The 18,452-nt window shown below is 39.6% G+C and overlaps 1 protein-coding gene across 3 annotated transcripts in view; it reads left to right on the top strand.

The window, feature by feature from the left end:
* Positions 1–18,452, top strand: part of CENPP (centromere protein P) — a 148,050-nt gene that overhangs the window by 125,687 nt on the left and 3,911 nt on the right. The window lies entirely within an intron of this gene.

Below are 18,452 nucleotides of genomic sequence, written 5' to 3'. Positions count from 1 at the left end.
TTTGCTCCAAATTCTTCAGGTCGGGCATTGTTTTCTTTATCGGAGAAGACTGAGGCAAAGAAGGCATTGAGGAGTTCAGCCCTTTCTGTGTCCCCTGTTTGCATTTCACCATCTTCTCCTCTGAGTGACCCCACTGTTTCTTTGTTCTTCCTTTTGCTACGAACATACCCATAAAAGCCTTTTTTTGTTGCTTTTAACCTCTCTAGCAAGCCTGAGTTCATTCTGTGCTTTAGCTTTTCTGACTTTGTGTCTACACGTGCTGGCTATTTGTTTGAATTCCTCTTTGGTGGTTTCCCCCCTTTTCCATTTTTTGTACACATCCTTTTTTAATCTTAACTCAGTTAAAAGTTCTTTAGATAGCCACCCTGGCTTCTTTAGGCACCTTCCATGTTTCCGTCTCATTGGTATTGCCTGAAGTTGTGCTTTTACTATCTCCCTCTTAACAAACTCCCAGCCATCATGAACTCCCTTTCCTTTTAGTATTACTGTCCATGGGATCTCACCCAGCACTTCCCTAAGTTTTATGAAGTCGGCTTTCTTAAAGTCAAGAAATTGAGTCCTAGTATGCTTGGCTGCTCCTTTCCGCTGTATAGTAAACTTCAGAAGAGCATGATCACTCGCGCCTAATGATTCTTTCACTTCTACCCCACTAACCAGGTCATCAACATTGGTTAGGACCAGATCTAAAATGATATAATATGTTCTGGAAGAATGCAAAAGTGCAAAACATTAAAACAGGGGAACCTGTCAGGTGGAGTGAGCATGCCCAGTGACTCCCAGTGTCAATTAGAAAAGGAAAAATTATCACTTCTGTATAATATTTTTAATGGCATTAAGTATTGGTTCTGTTAAATTAAAGCAGGGTACAAAGCTCAGATCACACTGAATGCAATTTTTATATTTTTGCTATATCCAAAGCACCACATTTTTTTGCTTTAAAAAAATCATTTGCAAGTTATTGTTTTCTATTTAATACATTCTCCTTTAACACTCTTTTTCTATGTTCACCCCATAAAAATATTCTCTTTCTGAACCACTCTGTTAATTTCCTCTCCTTTTCTATCTCTTCTATCCCGTGCTGTTTGTTCGTCTGTCAAGAGAACACTGCAACCCTGTTTTTTGTTCTCCTTTTTTCTGCTATTCATCCACAGGGCCCTCTGGAGCCTCCTTTCTCAGCCAGTTCCTCCTTATCTCCACTCCTCTTTTTTTAACTTGAGCAGCAGCAACACACAAGCCATTCAGTCTGTAGGACTCCACACCAGCAAAGGGGGTTTGAGCATAGCTAGACCATTCAATAGAACTGGCTGCATTGTGATGAAAAAACTGGAGGTAACTCAGCCATGAACTTCTAACTCATGGCAGAGAAGCTACAAAAACAGTGATGAGGCATTATTCTGTTACCTCTACCACATATGATGAATTAGATTTTCTTACCAACAGTGAAAAAGGAACACAGACAGTGAATATAGGACTTCCTTTGGAAGTAGCATAAACAGACAAATTGGGAGGAGCAATTGACTCTTGGCCTTTAAGCTGTGCAGACCTGTGTTCATGATTGACTGATACAATATGGTTGATTTATTGTATTTCTCTCCCACTTTCCATACAATGTATTCCAATATGTCTTACAAATGATAAACAGCACCACATCTTACACCACATCTTAGATACTTGGCCCCCACGTGCACTGGCTGAGCGCATATAAGCATGTTCCTCCCTGTTCCGCCTTCTTCTGGGTTCAAAAGGACCTGTGCATCAATTGGTCACCGCCTATATAATCAAGGTTTTTTTCCAGCCAGAACTCACTGAAATTCCGTTAGAGCACCTTTCAGGTTGGCGCCATTGCCATTCTTAGAGAACAAGGGAGGTGTTCATGGTGAGTGCTGGCACCCCTTTTAATAGAAAAATAGCACTGTGCATAATTAACAAACATCATTAAAACCATTATAAATAATTATAGATGATAAAATAGTACTGTCAATACAGCAGCTAACAAGTAAGGTAAAGATTATTACATTCACCCATCTCCACACACTATGAACTCAAGAATCATTCACTATGCTCAGACCATTAAAATTTGCAGCTGGCATACAATTATGCCCTGATCCACCAAGGCTGCTGTCACCTAAGCTCCAGCCATCACAAAGGGACTGTGATAAACTCCACACGCACTTCCTTACTGTGCCACATGCTCATTGTGGAGTAGCACTATTCAACCCCCACAAACAGTAGCAACATAAAATAACAAACAAAGGTGATGATATCCTTGAATAGATACGTGCTCATTCTGCTTGGTTTTACAATCAATCCCACACTATCAATTTTATTTTTAAAGCCAAAACACACAATGAAATTAGAGTATTCATTGACTACCATCTCATGTACAGCAAACAACCTTTTCCCTACTTTCAGCTATATCTTTTATCAGCCAATTGACTAATAGTAGCATTTGTATAAGGGACGCGGGTGGCGCTGTGGGTTAAACCACAGAGCCTAGGACTTGCTGGTCAGAAGGTCGGCGGTTTGAATCCCCACAACGGGGTGGGCTCCCGTTGCTCGGTCCCTGCTCCTGCCAACCTGGCAGTTCGAAAGCACGTCAAAGTGCAAGTAGATAAATAGGTACCGCTCCAGCAGGAAGGTAAACAGCATTTCCGTGCACTGCTCTGGTTTGCCAGAAGCGGCTTAGTCATGCTGGCCACATGACCCGGAAGCTGTACTCCGGTTCGCTCGGTCAATAAAGTGAGATGAGCGCTGCAACCCCAGAGTCGGTCATGACTGGACCTAATGGTCAGGGGTCCCTTCACCTTTTTAGCATGCGTATGTTATCTTAGAATCTGTGCCATGCTTGCTAACACTTGTTCTCTTTGCAAAACAAGTTTCTTTCCAAGAGAACTGAAGTAATTCTACAAATGGGAACAAACAATTCTTTTAAAATGGTTGTGCTTGAAGGTCTCAAAAATAGGTAGAATATGTGTGCCATTCTGTTGTAGAATTGTTTTGTGGCTGTTAGAAATCAGAGAACAGCTTGATGATCACATGTCAATATGTGACGTGGTATTACAACACAACTGTGTCATACAAGGCCTAAAGGAAAAACAGTGGCACAGTAGGGTGCAAAGAAATATTCTTTTACAAGAATTGGGGTTAAATTTAAGGACAAGGACAAAAGGGGGAATTCAAAATGGTGTAAGCCAGTGTTTTTTCAAGAGTCACAGCCTGTTTCTTCAGGGGAATTCAGGTTGTCAAAAGACAGATCTGCTTTCTGGACATGTGAATTGCAATGAACTGCTCTGAAGAAATGTTTTGGTTTGAAATGCATCGGGACTCTTGAATAAATATTAGCTTTCATTTTTTAAAAGAATATATTTTTCGTGTTGTTTTCTGTAATCTTCACCCTCCTACTTGGCTTCATGACTCATATTGAATTTAAGATGGCAGCTCTGTTCCTGTAGCCTGATGTATAGTTTCTAAGAGAAAAAGTTGCTGCTCAACCCTGTCTAGAAGTCTTGTTCCTTGCTCTTAATTTTTTTGGGTGGTGGGGCAGATAGGCTGTGGCTTTTCCATTGTTGAAGTAAGGCACACTTCATCTTTGCAGTTAAAATTTACTTAATACACATTTCACATATGTCAGGGTTCATCTGTGGTATGGAATAGAAATTTCCAGCAGAATTAAGTCTGCCTTTGGTTGGTGCTACAATCCTTGGGCTGGATTCTATGAACTGATTTTGCACAGCGGCTTATAGGACTGGGCCATAGGTTGCTGAGGGATCCACATCAGAGAATGCTTTATCATGTTTACTTCTTCATAATTCCATAGTGTAAGACAAACCCAGCCCAGTTCTCAGTTGTTGGCCTTTCATTGTGTGGTCATTGCCTGGATCCATTTTGTTCCTACTTCATTTAGGTTTACAACAATACCTAAAATATCCTATACTTATACACATGTGGTTACTGTTTAAAGAGGCTGTATTCAAAGCAAATGCTTTTCTAAGGTACATAAAGCAGTGCCATTTAAGCATAAAGAATCCTATTACATTACTGCAGACATACTATTTAGTCCAAGTTAGGAAAATAATATAGATTAGGTTTCTAAATTAGTATGGTTTCTGTAGTAGTAAGGAATCTGTTTATGCTGAATAGGATGATATATATTTCAACTTGTCATGAATCATTTTTGGTTGGATTTCATTGGTGAACAAGAGGTTCTCTAGTTCCTACTGACTTAGGAGGGGGAAATGGGCTGGGGATTTTACAGACACAAGTTTTGAGCTTGCAAACAGCCTTCTTGGTTCAAGTGAAATAAACTGAAAACAGCTGGACTGGAGAAAATGAATCGTGTTATTTTCAGTCTGAATTCAGATGACTCAGGTTTTTGAGCAGATACAAAAACATGAAGAGCCGGACACCTTTCACTTCATAAAAGACTATTTTGCTTACATTCTTAAATACAGTGGTACCTCGGGTTACTTATGCTTCAGGTTACATACTCCGCTAACCCAGAAATAGTACCTCGGGTTAAGAACTTTGCTTCAGGATGAGAACAGAAATCATGCTCCGGTGGCGCGGCAGCAGCAGGAGGCCCCATTAGCTAAAGTGGTGCTTCAGGTTAAGAACGGACCTCCGGAACGAATTAAGTACTTAACTCGAGGTACTACTGTAAATACATTCAGAATAAATATATCCCACAGAATCACCTTTTACTGTCTCTCTGACCTATATGTCATGCTGCATGGTCTTCAAATAAGCTAAAATTAGGACTTCATTTGAAATCCATTTTTTAAAAGACTATGCTATTGGAAGGAAGTATTTTAACTAAAAACTAAACATAACTCTCCCATTACAGTCTTTTGTTGTTTGCCCCATGAATCACTCCTTTACAATCATGGCTATCATTGCCTCTATTTGCAGTATTCAGGCTGTGAGTACCATTGCTTATGTAGCCAAAATGTCAGCACCCATTCACAGGAGGTAGGTATCACTAGGCTTGGTGATCCTAAGAGCAGGACCAAAAGCAGTCTAATGAGGGCTGGGCATAAATGACCATGTAATGTTGACTGTAAAGCCGGGTGGACAGCAAACTGCATTGGAGAAGGAATGGAATAGAGTTGCTGCAACTCTGAACAGAAGCACTCCATACTGCAACATTTTGTTGCAGGCCCCATTTGTCTTTATATATTTATGTTTACAAATGTATAATTTCAATATTTATATGCTTTTTAAAAATACAGTACAAACTTATGCATGCTTGTTTATAATTAATACCCATTGATATAAATGGAATTTATTCCCAGCAAGTGTGTACATGATTATTTTAGGCTACAGTTCTATGCAGTCTAAGCCATCTTGTCCAGTATTTAGATTCCCAGAGTGACCAATCAGATGTCTATGAGAAACCCACAAATAGGACATGAAAGTATCCTTGTTCTTAGTGGTGCTTCCTTCTGAATAGATGTGTAAAACATTGCACTGTTAGATTGGATCGGTTACTGTGTGTGGTAAAATGCTTCACATTTACTTGTATTATCAATTGTTTTTTTAAAAAAATAATGCAAATATTAAAGTAATCATTTTCACTATCCTCCAGAAACACATGGGGAACAGCTATTTCAAATATTTATTTTGGGGAATTTTGCTGTTTCTAGAACAGTAACAGATACAGAATTTCCCATTCCAGCAATGTAAATTTTCCCAACTGAACAGTTTGCAGGATTCCATTTTTACTCCCAAATGTGCATTCCTCCATTGTCTCCCGAGACAAATGGATGCCACCAACACTATTTTCTAATTGCAATAGAATCAGAAGTCTGTATCATCCACCCAGAATGGCTATAATGCTCTGGAACTCGCTATAATTATGCAGGGAACTTAAGGCCTAGAAGGTGGGTAAGACAAATGCATTCCTCCCAGCTTTTCTACCAGATTCTTGGGAAATTTCCTAGGCTACACCTCTTTCCCACTGACTTTGCTCCACATCCTCCTTGAGTGCTTTTGCCTGACTGGAATGTGTACTTGAACTGTGATAATGCCTGGATGGAAGATGAAGAGATATGAGGAGGGAGTGCAGAAGCCTCTGGCTTTTTCATGGCTGAAATGTAGCCTACTGTTCAAACAAAAGAGTTGCATCAGTTACCTCACCCACTTTTGCCTCTGGCCATGTTCACCACTGGCATTTGGCCTCTGAAAAGTTGCTCATAGGGAAATGCAAGCCTTGGGTTGAAAATGTAGAAGTGTCAGGACATAAATCGTATCTACTCTGCCATATCCAATATATATAATTCATATGACTTCTACAGGAATCAGAAGTCATACTGACTTCTACAGGAATCAGAAATTTCTCACAGGTTTTCAAATTGTTTTTGAAGCATATTCTACCTTGGTTTAGTACATTTAATATGCTTTTGATTTAACACTAAACATCAAATAAAGCACTTTAGTCAGATTTTCATCTCATCAGTGAATAAATAGGAAACATATGTAGTCATAGCATGTGAACATTCAGTTGTAAAGTAAGACTCTTCAAGCTCAACATGAAACTGTCTAGTGCGTACATATGAGGAAGAATTTGCTTTCTTTAGACAAAGATTCAATAGGATTCAAAGAAGTACAGAAATTTAATAGCTAATTTATGACTTTCTGATATTTTTCACATGGTGATATTGCCCAGTTATCCCAGCAAGAGAGTTCAGAAAACCTCATCTAACCAATTCTCAGCTTTGATCCCTGAGCTTCTCAAAAACTCTTTTTCCTCTTTCATAACAGCATATTTGAAACTCAACCCTCCCTGTCTTTGAAGATTTTGTGATAAAATTGCTTAAAGTAAAAATACCCCCCTGAACCATCCCAGAACAGCATGGGAGGTGGTGCTGGGATGAGTAGAACTCCATTCAGCCCATGATAATAAATTCAGACTCCAACCCATAGTGAAATAAATCAATAAAGTAATAGTTCTCCCTTCAACTTATTCAGAATATTTGCACTTAAATTTGTAATATCCTTCTTGTGTTTGTGAAAGATGGCATTACATGATGAGTTTGTACTCTTACCATGAGCCACTCCTTGAGTCATAGGCATGAATGACAGAGGGCAGAGGCCTTCATTGAGATTGTGGGACACTGTGTCACTGGCATCTTCATTCAGCCTCCAGAGGCAAATGTGTATGTGGAGCCCACCTTTCTTGTCATAGTACAGAACCACAGAACCAGAGCAGGAAATGGCAAGGTCTCTAGAATCTCACTACAGAAGTCTGGGCCATCTGGGACAGAGTTCCACATGCAGGTTATTTCCGCTTGCAGGGCATGCAGTACCCAAGCCTACACTGGGGTTGTGAACAAGGGGAATCACATCCTGGGAAGTGTTCTCTCTATATACTTTCCTTCTTCACCATACCTGTACTCCAGATATTCAGCCTAACCAGCACATTTTACTGGTTGTCTCAGCCTTTCTGAGATACACTCAAAACTCTTCCCAATCCCAGCTGGCAACTCTGCATCTAAAGCAAGATTGGAACCTTTTGGTGATATGAGTATATTGTATATGTGATGTGATATTTATTGTTGATCAGGGATTTCAAAGTCTCTGGGCAACACATCCAAATTTAAGACTGGGTCACTTGATTGTTTCCATGATGGCATCCTCACCATAACTCAGGAATTTTCCATTTCTGTCAAATGCCTAATCTAAAAAATAATAATCTCGGCAGTACCCACCATATTATTTAATAAGACTGTTGTACATTTTTGTGATCGACATCAAAAGTGCATACAGAGAAAACATTATTTAATTACTTTGCTCTATGTAAAACAACCTGAAGAGATATACAAAGTGAAGTGCCTGTGATACTAAATTACCAGATGAAACTTTGGGTCTAAAAAGAAAAGAGAGAGGGAGTTGGAATTCATTTGTATGAGTTGGGGGAAAACAAAGTAATGAAACTCTCTCATATCACAAATATCTTCTTTGGGACAAAAAGAAAATGGGTTGCATTCCTGAAAAACTGCTCAAGCTTAAAAGCTGTTCTTGTTTCTTTCATGACAATGATGTTAGTGTTAACTTGGGCTTTTTAGACAATATCTGTTGCATAAAGGCAGGATCTAACACAGAATGCCAAGTGTTGAGGTAATTATTTTAATTTACCCAAGCTTTTCATCAAGAAAATTTTATAGCATTATGCTGCACATAATATTCAGAAGTGCAATAACTTGCATCCAGACTACCTGAAACTTCAGACATGGTTTGAGTTAGTCTTGATAGCAATTCCCTCCAATATTAAGGCATGTGTGCATAATTTAAAAGGTACCTGAACACTCTTTAACAACAAGAAAATAAGCTCTACAAGCCTCATAAAGCTTCTTGAAGAAATGTTGAAGTTTCTTTTAGCCAAAAAAAATAGCGTTTACGATTCTAGACTATGCCAAAGTATTGATATGAAAGCAATATCAGCATCTCAAATGTGTTTTAATAGTTGTGCTCTTATGATTGACTTTATATTTGTAAGCCACTTTGAGCAATTCCTTTGTGGAGGGGGAAAGTAGAATATAAGTTCTATGGGAAGCTGAGTTTAAAAGGCCCAGTACACAAATTTTCATGGCCCTCTGGTGGCTATGATGGCTCATTTACCAGAAGTAATGTATTTAGCATTAACTCTGGAAGTATATAAGGACACGGGTGGCACTGTGGGTTAAACCACAGAGTCTAGGACTTGCCGATCAGAAAGTTGGCGGTTCGAATCTCCGCGACGGGGTGAGCTCCCATTGCTTGGTCCCTGCTCCTGCCAACCTAAGCAGTTCGAAAGATATTTCCGTGCGCTGCTCTGGTTCGCCAGAAGCGGCTTAGTCATGCTGGCCGCATGACCCGGAAGCCGTACACCGGCTCCCTCGGCCAATAAAGCGAGATGAGCGCCACAACCCCAGAGTCGGCCACGACTGAACCTAATGGTCAGGGGTCCCTTTACCTTTACCTGGAAGTATATACTCGATTCTGACCAAAGTAAGCCTCCTAATATATAGTTTGTTCTAGGACTAAACTAAGCCTACCCCACATCTTCAAAGCTCTCTTCTGAACCACTTCTAATTTGCCAGTCTTGAAAATGCATTACTACTTTTTAAAATGTTCTAGAGAACGGTGTTGTTTCCCACAAAATCTGAAGTTTCAGTACATGTCGTAGTACAGTCTTCTTCCGTAAATTTGGCATAGTGTTTCTGCAGCTATTTAAAAGCAGCCTACAGAATCTCATTTTGGGTTGGGAGGGGGAACCCTCCTTTTGTCCAGTGCACTTAAGCCTTGAACAGGAATGTGTACATAAACAACATTTTAGAATAGTTTCATACCAAGTTGATGAATATTATACCCAGCCTCTGAAGTGCTGCACTAAGGGCATTGAAAAGCATTCCTGTGCCATATCTCTGTTTTGGTTGTTAGGCAACTTGTACAACAATAGTATCTCTTTCAGTTATTTCTGCCATTTATTGTCCTCTGCATTAATACACTTAGTGTCAAAAGAAGTCAAAAGTATCTTTCATTTGGAAAGACATCGTGTGACAGCCCTTTTGAGAAAGTTTTGTTATATTTACAACTGTGAGAGATACAAGTAACTTCAAGCCCTGACTATAGGATGCCATATTTCTATTAAGAGTATGAAAGGAAGGACTACTCTCGTTTTCCTTGTCCTTTTAAAGCAGTGAATAATACAGAGAATGATGGTTTGCTCAGTTCTGTTCACTAACTCCTCAGTAACCATCTTGCCCAGTGAATCCATGCATATTTGCAATGAGGACATAAGGGATGTTTCCAGCTGAGGGTGTTATCTCGCAAATAGGCTGTTTTGAAGCAGATTAAGTTTTTATGTGTGCACAGTTTGCCACATCAGTTACCGATAGTTTAACTGTAACCTATCTCACACAGTTATTGTGATACTAAAATGTGGAGAGGGGAAACTATGTGTGCTATCTGAAAGAAAGGGGAACAGAACAGAAGTGGACAATGGCTGGTGAGACAACTGGGGATTACCGTATTTTTAGAGGAGGAAAACAAGAAAAAAAATATTCTAAACGAAATAGTGGATATATGATTTTTGTGGTTCATGCTGTGGCCACAGACATGTGATCTGACAGTGAGTTTGGAGTAGCCCAATGCAAAAATCCTGAGGATCCATGTGGATCCATGCTTTGTAACCACGGAGGAGGGAAGGAAGGGGAAACCATGGATCCTCTGCGCACGACTGCAGCAGATCCCCACCACCACCCGCAGGCATTCACTCCATAACACGCACAGACATTTCCCCTTACTTTTTAGGAGGAAAAAAGTGAGTGTTATGGTGCAAAAAATACGGTAACTCCTTGGGGAAGTGGCCTTCCTTCCTGAGAAAGAGTCTTTTATAAAAACTTTTATAATAGCAACTGGAACCTTGGCTGATGATATAGTATATTTCCTTCCAAATAATACTAATGTATTGTTATATATAATTTTAAAAAACCACAATTATTATCAAGGGATTTTTCTGAGTCAGTAAACTGGGTAAGTACTATCATTTGTGTCTGTCCCAAGAGCATGGGAAAAGACATGAAAAAAAATTCTAAACTTCTTGGCACCAGTATCTTAACTCTTCCCAACCACAAATTGGATCTTAATTCTTCTCCCACCCCACCCAATACAGCTATATTTTGTACATTCTTGTGACTAATTAGCATTTAAACTGACAGAACCTAGGCTAATATATATTTTTGAAGTTATCTATCAGATAAACGATGCTCTAGTAGGTTAAAAACTTTCGATATTAATCTACAACAGCCTAACACAGCCACACTTCTGGAATCTGCTAATGCAGTGGAACACAGAAGTTTGTATGAACACCAGTCTTAATTATTAAGCATAAGAATGCTAGGCATGGAACAGCCCTTGAAATCCAAGATAACCAACAAGGATTAATGAACCTATAAGGTCTGGTTTTTAATCTAACAAGCAATGCTTACTTCAGATTATTTACAGTTAACCCTTTTCAGTGAGTCCAGCCTCATTGGATGTTCCATGGGTAGGAAAGCCTTGGCTCTGAGGATTGGCACCTCTGCACATTTGTTGCATCTGTGAGATAGTAAGGTAACCTACTACCAACACTGTGTTTCAAAATTGAGGAAACAGCACATCAATAGAATGGGTTATAGAATTTCATACTCTGGCTTTCCATTAAGGAAATAAATAATGGAGAGTCTTGTGATACCTTGAAAACTAACATATATAAATAGGGCATAATTGATTGTGCATGAAGTGTCACCTTCAGTTGCAGGTAAAATGAGGGTTGCACTCCATTCATCTGATGTAGGGGACTCTAGTCCATAAAAGTTTATGTCATATTAAATTATTTTGTTAATCTTTAAGGTGCCAAAAGACTTATTGTTGTTTTTCCAACAAACTAACACAGCTTCCCAATGGAAATTAAAGGAATTGTGTCTGTAAATGTGTGTTACTTTCTGTAGCTTATAAAATTCTCGGTGGTGGTGGTGTCTACATTTAATATTTTCCATGTGCTGTATACTAAACAATCCTCTAGTCTGCTCTATGAAAAACTGCTGACTATGTAATTGTATTTAAGCTATAACATTCGTGTTTTTTAATTTACATTCTTTGTTCAGATGATTTTAATTTAAAAGTCCTTGAGGTTTAAGTCTTAATCCATCACTTTTTCCAGTAAAAGTCACACAAACCCTATGTGTGCTGTTTCTTTCTTGTTTTGTATTGCTGTTTCAGTAGCTACATTTGTTGCGACATGTTAAATTTAAATTTGTGGTACAGAGCTTAAGTAGTCAAATTTCAGATTGCTTTTCTTTGATTCTAATATGTCATGATGACAGCAATAGCACATGGACTGCAAATAATCACACAGCATTCCCATTACAAAATGCTAAATTGTGGTAAAGGGGTGTGACCTGAAAAAGCGATTAATGGATCTTTAACTTTTTCAGACCATAGCACTATAGGAATTAATAAGTCCTTTTGTACTATCACTTTGCTGTTCTATCCACTTTCTGATGAGATTTTCTGTGCTGAAAAGAATGTGATATACAACTTCCCATAGATATTGACCATAATCCAGCAAAGAGTTGGGTGGATATAAACCTGGTGTAAAAAAATTATGAAATAAGTATACTTCCAAAAAAATTACTACATTTTTATCTGGCCTTTCTTCTATCAAGGAACCCAATGTGATGTGATTTGCCAGTCACATCACCAAGGACCCAAAGTATACACGTAAATTCCAGGTGCTTTTCTATCTTGCTTGCTCATCTTCAGCAAGATGGTGGCTTCGTGTGCCTCCAGAATATACCCTGGGATTATGTTACAATTATGCAAAAATCTCCAACTCAATAGATTCTACATTTTACACAACTTTTATGTTGGGAGTGGGAGAGGCACAAAGGTAATAAAAAATAAAAAATAAACTAGCAAGTACAAACTAAAGTTCTTACTCAGTCAGTTTGGTTTTGGCATCTGTTGTAGCTGACAGTGCTTGTGAGACTTGGAAAACAATTCCAGACAGGGCAGTTACTTAATGTTTCTAAAATCCCAGGAACATCCATTTAAACTCTTAACTTGCTACAAAGTATAACCAGATCCTGGAAAAATAATGGATTTTCAAATGAAGTGAAGTGTTTGGTTCAACCAAAAATACTTTCCATTTCCTCATCTACTCCAATAACAAAAACGGTGTACATTCTGAGGTGTCTGACATGCACTTTTTTTAACCCAGCTGAGTTGTAGAATGAATCAGTTGCCTACCCTTTAAAAAGTCCTTGAAACTGTAATACAATTGGCACTGAAACTAGAGAAACATATTTTTCATGGATTGTGAAGCATTCACAGTGTTGTTTTTAAAGTTTAGCTTCCCATTTCTCCTTTATTTAGTTAGGTCACAGATTTATTGGATGGAAAATTTCCCTTTAATTTAGGGGTGGCTAATCTTGGCCATCCAGCTGTTACTAGACTCAAACTCCCATCAGCCCCAGCCAGCATGGGCTGCAGCCCAGCAACATCTGGCAAGCCAAAGGTTAACCACCTCTGTTTTAAGCAAAGTCCAATCCACTGTAAGATCAGTGCGATTGAAAGGGATTAGGAAAGTGTTCTCATCTACCTAAGTGGAGTTGTTCAACAGAGGCCTGCATGCCTTCACACATATGACAGCTAACTTCGGAAAGCAGTCTCTGTTGATGATTCTTCTCCATCGCTCTTCTTCTGGTTGTTCTGCATCTGCAGAGGGGGGTGAATATAGGTGATCATTTACCAAATGATAATTGTGCACACTGTATGTGACCACCAGTCATCTGTATTCGCCTGACAAGAGATGAGTCGCCACTTTCCAGAAGAGTACACACTTACCAGATATCCCTTGTGTGTACACCATGATAAGTTACTACTCAGCTATTTGCTTTCAGCAGTCTATATAAGAGGAAGGACACCCAACCACATGTCCCACATCAAGCTTATAAGCAGTGTGCTCTAATTACTGGATATCAGTTTTAGGCTTTCAGTTTGGGTGAGTGAGAAAATAATATACACCGCCTGAAAATGCTTTCTCCTGGCACTAGCAAAATGTTTAGAACATTATTTTTATAGCTAGGTGTTCCTAGAGCATCCAGGAGTTTAAGAGCCAGAGCCTAATAAGTTAAATTAGCAATAAGTTAAATTAGTTGTTGCTCAATAGTATTATTGTCTCGACAGCAGCTAGTGGAAGGTAGGTGAGAAGAGATAGGTGTCACATCAATATGCAGCTTCTGCAGACTGTATGGCATCTTCTGAAAGGGAACAAGAAATTGAGGACAGTTACATGAGATCTGGAACAAACTCTGGGTAGGTTGTCCAGGCCGAGACCTAAAAGCATCTAGGGGTGGCTTTTCCAACTACAGTGTTGCAATGACTGATATGTCTTCTTTCAGAATCACATTTTCTATGCTGACAGGAGAACTTCACTAGGTACAGGTCTTCCCATCAACTTGCAGTGATGGATAAAGATGGACATCATAGAAGTCTCCCTTCTATGCAGACCTTAAAAGGGCAGGATCTCTCTCAAAACTACAGTTTCAAAAGTTGTTTGGAACAAATATGCATACCACAGCTGGGTTTGTCTGTGTGCTAAACTAAAACATGTGTCTTATTGGAAATCTTCAATTCTGTTTCATCAAATGTGGACTACAGATATTTCTTTGTTATCTCCCAAAGGTGTAGAAACATTAAAAGATGAGTGATTGCTTTTCACCTTGGATATGAAAGTTTTTCCATTCCTGTGAGGAAATCCTAACACAATCATATTTTTTTATCCAGGACTTCTAAGAATGGAGGTTGTCAACATGTGAATCTATGTCTCTGTTGAAAAATGCCCTGTGAATATTCTAGATCTTTTTGTTGGGGAATCCATTTCCTTTGTCTTAGGAACATGTCAAGGAAGTTGAAGTTGCAAAAATCATCCAAAGTAACCAATGTCTGAAAGCTGTAGCTAGGTTTTTAGTTATTTATGGCTTATGCCCAGGACTTGGTGTGAGATGTAAGTGCTATTAAACTAATAATGACCCCAGTGCTATCAAGTTCAACACATATTTATGTGGGGAAATTGCCAAGGAAGTCCAGTAACTTTTGAGTTCGGAAAAGGAAGCTTCCCAAAAATGACGGGATTGGTAAAAAGGAAGCTGAAAGGGAAAGTGAAGCAGGTCAAATTTCTCTGTAATTCTTGCTAGATACTCTACTCAGCTAGAATGTATACTGCAGACCAGGGCCACAAAGAGTAAAGGGAGCTATCTGGGCACAATAAGGCTTCCTTTGAAAAATAGAAGTTTTGTCTAAATGTAGGGAATAAAAAGAAATACAAACTTTGACAAAAGAAATGAAAACAGACAATAAGGAATGCTGTGAAAAAGTACATAGAAGTTTTCAGTCTCTCATGATAGCAGAAGCTGAGGTCATCCAGTGAAGCTGTACGTTGGAAGTTTCAGGACAGATAACAGGAAATACAGTGCACTGTTACTGTGGAATTCATTCTTAAATATGTTATGATTTACATCAACCTGAATGGCTTTAAAAGAGATTTAGGCAAATTCATGGAGGATAAGGCTACCAGTGGCTACCAGTCATAATTTACAAAGAAAACATTTAAATAGCTACCTTTCTACCGGTAGGACTGGGAGGGGGCATGGGCGTGGCCAGGATTTTTGTTAGGGGGCAGGCTTTTGTTAGGGCGGTAGAACCTCAGATAGCATGGGGGGGGCACAGGAAGGAAACAAGGTCTGAAGGGGAAAAATATACAGCCCTTCATCAAAAGATCTCAGGGAAGTTCACAGAATAAAATACAAGATAAAAAACAGCTTGGTCCAGCAGGACTTGATGCAGCAAGACTTATTCGGTGGTTGACTAGAGGCCCTCAGCTGAGATACCAGCCAAAGAAAAATGCTATCCTTCTTTCCTTCCTTTGATCCTTGTTCTTTTCTTTAACCATCCAGTTTGTTCCGTACTGGAATAAGATTTCTGAAAATAACCATGAGAAAACCATTGTGGGTTGTTGTGGGTTCCCTTTCTTTGTCTGCCCTTCACCTTCCTTTGCCAGCTCAGTTGCTGACCATTCAAGTTAAGGTTGGAAAACATTTGAGAAAACCCTTCTTTTTATATTCATTGTTTGAGGAAGTCTAGCATTTTATTTGCCTACAGCCTTTGCAAAAATAGTCTGTGTTGTCAGTGGAAGTTTCTGTAAGCAAATTCCAAACACTGGGAGTTCTATAGAAGACTCTGCCGAGGAGGAAAGTCCAGTACATAAACACCTCTAGATCATGACCCAAATCTGCTGACTTAGGTAACCACAATTTGAATATGTCACAAAATCATATGCATAGTGCAGTTTGCTGTGTTTTATTGGGAAGAGGGAAGGGTGGACTTCCCTGGGCCTAGGTACTGAGCATCATAATTTTGCATCATAATCTTCCATGCTTTTCTCACTGTAGTAAAATACCATACTAATTATCTGCCTTTTTTGTAATAAATCTCTTGTCACTACTCAGTTCAGTGCAAGATCTTTTGTTTTTCTTGTTCATATGGATTCCAGCAGCAAGGTCACTGAGTAGTGACATTACACTGAGATTGCAGTTTAATGTATTGTATTCCCAAGCAACGATAAAAGGGAGCATGTGGTAGCCATTTCTGTTTGCCAGATGTAGATAGGATCTTGCAAAATGATTTGTCTCCAGTGCACTTCAAAGAAACATCCTGACCCTTTATCACTACCATTTATTCTCTTCCTGCTTTGATCTGTGTAAACTAATTTAAACTAGTTTCTTTTCACATTTCACAAGATTTCTTACTCTGTAAACCAGCCAAATATCAAGCAGGAAGAAAGTGGTTTGTTTGTTTGTTTGTTTGTTTGTTTGTTTGTAATGTGGGTTGGTTTTTTTGTAAACACATCATAGCAATTTGAGGATCTTCAGCTTAGATCATGCTTATTAATGCAGCAGTTACTCAGGAATAATAGCTCCAGTGATCACTTCAGTTTGTTTGTTTATATTTGTTTATATGATCAGGATATAAATCCAAGTACTGTACAGTGTAAAAAAAGGATGCAATTCAAAGTTCTCTGCAAGCATGGTAAACTGAAAGTGATCTAATACACACACAAGTAATTATATGAGAATTCGTTTCATGACACTCATATAAAGTTCCCTGTAGAAGTATTTGCTTCCTCTTACTTGGACGCAAAATAAAGAATAATGGAAAGGTTTTTTTATCATAGCAGAAACAGTCTGCTGTACTTGGACTTTTTTCCAGTGAATGTGGGTGTATGGTAATATTTATTTATTTATACATACATACATACCCCACCCACGCTGGGTGGCTCCCAACAGAATATTAATAAAAAAGCGACATCAAACATTAAAAACTTCCCTAAACAGGGCTGCATTCAGCCCTATCTTAAAGTCAGATAGTTGTTTTTATATTGTTAAATCCAGACTTGGTGAGAGTGGAAATCCACTAACTGAACAACTCTGTTGGAGGAAAAGTGGGGAGGCCATATTTGCCAATTTCCCTACAGCCCCCAATGCACAACTAAAACCTGCTACAGAGGGTTGTGGGGAGGCCATACCAGAGGGTTGCACGAGGCACTGGCAAAAAATCACCTTGTCTCATTATGTCCAACCCATAAGAATTTTTCTTCAAGTGGTCTTTTGTGCAATCACAATTGTTGTATCATCATCCGTGCACACTACACCTTATCCATCAGAAGGCCTTCAGAAGGCACAGATGCCTTGGGGAACTACATTTCACAAATACCTGCTGCCTCGGATCATCCTAAGTCCTGGAGAGGGAGGCCTCATAAAGAGGCTTCCAAAAAGATGTTCCTTCTCACTACCAGGCTGAATCTATGTTCAGTCTAGAAAGATCATAACTTGGTGGTAGACCACATGCTATGCTTACTGAAAGATGCAGGTTCATTTCCTGGCATCTTCAATAAAAGGAATAAGGTAGCAGATAACAGGGAAGACTCCTGCCTGATACTCTGGAGATAAACCACCGGTCAGATGAGACAGTAATGGAATAGATGGACAAACAGCCTGATCTGGCATATCACAACTTTCCTACATTGCCCTTATGTTCAGAATTGTATTTATTTACTAGATGTATGGGACGCGGGTGGCGCTGTGGGTAAAAGCCTCAACGCCTAGGACTTGCCGATCGAAAGGTCGGCGGTTCGAATCCCCGTGGCGGGGTGCGCTCCCGTCGTTCGGTCCCAGCGCCTGGCAACCTAGCAGTTCGAAAGCACCTCCGGGTGCAAGTAGATAAATAGGGACCGCTTACCAGCGGGAAGGTAAACGGCGTTCCGTGTGCTGCGCTGGCTCGCCAGATGCAGCTTGTCACGCTGGCCACGTGACCCGGAAGTGTCTGCGGACAGCGCTGGCTCCTGGCCTCTAGAGTGAGATGAGCGCACAACCCTAGAGTCTGTCAAGACTGGCCCGTACGGGCAAGGGTACCTTTACCTTTACCTTTACTAGATGTATACCCTCCTTTTCAACTGGAGTCCTCAGAACAGCTTACAACTTTTATGAAATGCAAATTGATATGTAAAAAACAAAATGAGTGCGTCTGGAGCAGGCATCTGGTGTCTCTCTCCTCCTTGTATCTTCTCACAGGGCAGTTGGTAATAGGTGGCCTGGAAGGCAGGGAGGCCGCCTGCAGCAGGAACCCCATCTTCCCCTGCCTCCCAACAGAGAAGCTGGCATTAGGACTTAGATGTAGATCTTCTGCTATGCTAGGCCCTAGCCTCTCTGTCTTCAGCAATTTTTCAGAACATATGCAAGTATAATTACCTGAAAATCACAATTGTTGGATCATCATCAGTGTCCAGAGTCTACTCAATATTACTTCATATTGAATCTCAACTCATGTATACTTCCGGGGGGGGGGGCAGGCAGGCTATAACTAATATTTGGCTT

The sequence above is a fragment of the Podarcis erhardii genome (genome assembly GCF_964252035.2).
Source record: "Podarcis erhardii genome assembly, chromosome: 2".
NCBI classification, from domain to species: domain Eukaryota; kingdom Metazoa; phylum Chordata; class Lepidosauria; order Squamata; family Lacertidae; genus Podarcis; species Podarcis erhardii.
This window is presented reverse-complemented; position numbering and strand designations above follow the sequence as displayed.